Raw genomic sequence first — 3,728 nt, 5'->3', positions numbered from 1 at the left:
ACGCCCAGCTAATTTTTTGTATTTTTAGTAGAGACGGGGTTTCACCATGTTAGCCAGGATGGTCTCGATCTCCTGATCTCGTGATCCGAAGATTTACAATTTTTATAATACTTTCAATGTGATCGTTTCACAGTGTTATTTATTTTTAAATTTAACCACTATGGAAGCTTGGAATAAAGAATAATGGCTCCCAGGCGGGTGCAGTGGCTCATGCCTGTACTCCCAGCACTTTGGGAGGCCGAGATGGGTGGATCTTCTGAAATCAGGAGTTCGAGACCAGCCTGGCTAACATGGTGAAACCGGTTCTACTAAAAATACAAAACATTAGCTGGCCATGGTGGCGCATGCCTGCAATCCCAGCTACTCGAGAGTCTGAAGCAGAATGGCTTAAACAAGGGAGGTGGAGGCTGCAGCGAGCCAAGATCATGCCATTGTACTTCAGCCTGGGCAACAAGAGCAAAACTCCTAAAAACAAACAAACAAAAAAAAAAACTCTACAAAAAAAAATTAATAATAATAATAATAATGGCTCCCACAGCTCTACCCCGCTCTTACTCTCCTCCTCATGGTAACCATGGTAACAGTTGTTGTACATACTTCCAGGGCGTTTTTCTCTGCATATGTATTAATATACACATGTGTACTTGGGGCTTGGGGTTTGTCTTACCCAATCCAACACACACACACTCACAGATAGAATTGTGCTATATATATTTTTTCTGTGACTTACCCCTTTTACTTTACAGTCTGAAGATCTCTTCATATTTTTACACATAAATATACCTTATTCTTTTGCACAATCATGTAATATAGTAACAACTCTGTGCCATGAATATTTTATTATTTCTGAAGGTGGGAAAGGGAAGGAAAACCGAATTCATTCTTACTTTCATACAGATGACCAGTGGTACCAACCACACTCATTAAATGGCTTATCTGTTTCTCTCTAATTTGAAATGCCACCTGTAGCTTTTATCAGATTCCTATATATGCATGGGTCTCCCTTTATTTATTGTTTTGTCTATTCTTAAATACACTTCTAATTTATGCATCTTTATTATATAATATTTCAGTCTAAGAGGGTACATCTACTCTGTTTTATTTCTCTTCTCAGATTATTTAGACTATTCTTGAATGTTTACTATTCCAAATACACTTTGCTATTAGTTTATCAAGTTCTATAAAAGAAACCTAATCGTGATTTTTAAAAATGAAATTATATATTTTTGAATAGAAATACATGGACTTAATGCAAAATTCCAAGTGTATACAGGCATACCATTGTTAGATATGAGTTCTAAATTTCTCTTCAAAGAATCAATATGTCAGTATGTTCGATTCTTTACCTTCTACTTTTAAACTTCCTCGCAAAGCAACCTTTTTCGATCACCTGCTCTACCCTGACTGATTCCAATTACCTGCTCCACCCTGACTCATTCCGATTATCTGCTCACCCTCCACCCCAACTAATTTCTATTTCCTGCTCTGCCATAACCATTTTTCCTGTCAAAGCACTCACCCTGTTACCCACTTTAAATTAGCCCATGGGAATTAGTTTAGCCTGTGCAGTCTAACCCTAGCCAATAGGGGAACGACACGGCAGTAGGGGCCATGCGTGTCAGGAATAAGACCCCCTTCCCCTCCCTTGTCCAGGTGTGCACTCACCATTGCTCCATCTGTGAGGGCACACCCTTCTATAGAAGTAAATTGCCTTGCTGAGAAAAAAAATTTTATATTTGAGTGCTATTTCTTTTGCAGCACAGAAATTTTATCTATAACACCTGTTCACTAAATATGTGCATACTGTTGAGAAAGCAGTCATGGCAGGTGGCATGCAGATGCTAATGGTTGCTAAAAAATTAACTCATGATCTTTATGTCACTAGTCTCTGTCATGACCATTAATTCTACCTTTGAGGACCTATAGAATTAGGTTGTAACTGTATTTTGACTCATTCTTATTTTTATTACAGTTAATTGTATATACAATTGTATCTGTCTCCCCAACACAGTAATGGGCTTCCCAGGGACAGCATTTGTGTTGATTTCTCTTTGCATTCTAGTGCCAAGGATGTAGACCAGAGCCTTGGGATGGTATTAAAGAGATAAAAAGAGTTGGTTTTGATGTGTGAGAGGGTGACCTATATTAAGACTGGGCTCCATCAAGGGTAGACGCTGAAAACAGAAAACAATTATCATTTAAAATATGCAAACAATTCTTGGCCTCCTAGAGGGAAAGCCTTGATTTACATGGAGGTCAACCATCTCTGAGTTCTAAGAAAACCTTTCTCTTTTTGCTTTAGTTGTGCAAATGCGAGTGAAGGCACTTTCTAAAGTGAAGGTGTGGTCTAAGGGCTAAAGTGCTCTTCAGGGTTCATTAACATTTGTCTTAATGCAGACAAAATTGTATATCTAAATATTTTTCCCTGAGACTCTCATTTAGAGAAATGCTTGTTTCCTAGACTCTGACTGCCCCATGCAATTGCTTCTGCTTACTCTTGGGCATTGTCAGTAGTTAAATCCTTTATTGTGTTGGTTACTCACAGAAAATCAGTGACACTGAACATTGCTGAAATGATGTTCAGGCCCGGCCATCCCTTCATGCTGGAGGAAAAACTGCCCAAAGCACTACACTTGCCACCGGTGGAGGGTGTCCAGGCTCTTGGTGTCTTGAACAAAGAATTGGACAACACGCACAAACGAAGCAAGGAAGGAATGAAGGGATTGAATGAATATGAAAATGTTAGGCAGGAATCTAGACCCAACATGGCGTCGTTACCCGGTGTAGCAGGCCTTTTGTTAAAGACTTCCTTCACCCTTGTACATACCCGCAGACTTACATGCGTCAGAGTTCTGGCTGGGCAACCACACTCCCCCATGACCTGCAGCTCACCTGCATTCCACAAGTTCGTAAACAGCAGTTTCCGTTGACAGTTTCCAAAGACCCCTTCCTCATGACCCTTACTCGACTCCTGCCCTAGTAGTTTCAAGACCCCCTGTTTGTACAACCATCTTCCCTACCTCTTGGGCTATAAAAAAGCCCCTACCCTCCTCCCTCAGCGTGACTTCCTCAGCCTGCACCTTTGGACCGAGGAACCTCACCCGCAAGTCCTAATAAAGGCTATTCTTACTGCCATTTGCCTTGTGTCTTCGTTCCTGGTTCGGCTCCAGCCTCAGTTTACCTTTACATTTTGGTGCCCCATGTCACCGCCATGTTAGGTCTAGATTCCTGCCTAACAGAAAGTACACTCCACAGTGTGGGAGTGAGCCAAGCATAGGGGCTCAAGGGTCTTGTTACAGAATTTTTGGAGTTTAAATACCCTGTACTTGGAGTATGCCTTATGTAAATGAAGAGAATGGCAAAGTTATTTACTCAGCATGCACCCTATGGAGAGGATATTTCCTGTCATAGATGAAGTGGGAATTGGCCTTATATTTCCTGCCTCCAGATGCTATTTTCCTGCCTCATACTGATCATCCTACATGACATAGACTGGATTGTTGACAGCACATCATTTAATTCAAGACTGAATACCCCATACTTTGATAACAACAACAACAAAAACATTAGAGTCAAGTAAACTTGGTAATAATTTCTTCTTTCTTTAGATTGAAACTAGAGGAAGCTCTTTTTGGGGATATGATCAATTTCCCACAATATATAACCAATTCAGAATCAATCCTTCCGTCCCTCCCTCCCTCCCTCCTTCCCTTCTTCCCTCCCTCCCT

Source organism: Colobus angolensis, unplaced genomic scaffold (assembly GCF_000951035.1).
Source record: "Colobus angolensis palliatus isolate OR3802 unplaced genomic scaffold, Cang.pa_1.0 Scaffold2, whole genome shotgun sequence".
Lineage (NCBI taxonomy): Eukaryota > Metazoa > Chordata > Mammalia > Primates > Cercopithecidae > Colobus > Colobus angolensis.
This window is presented reverse-complemented; position numbering follows the sequence as displayed.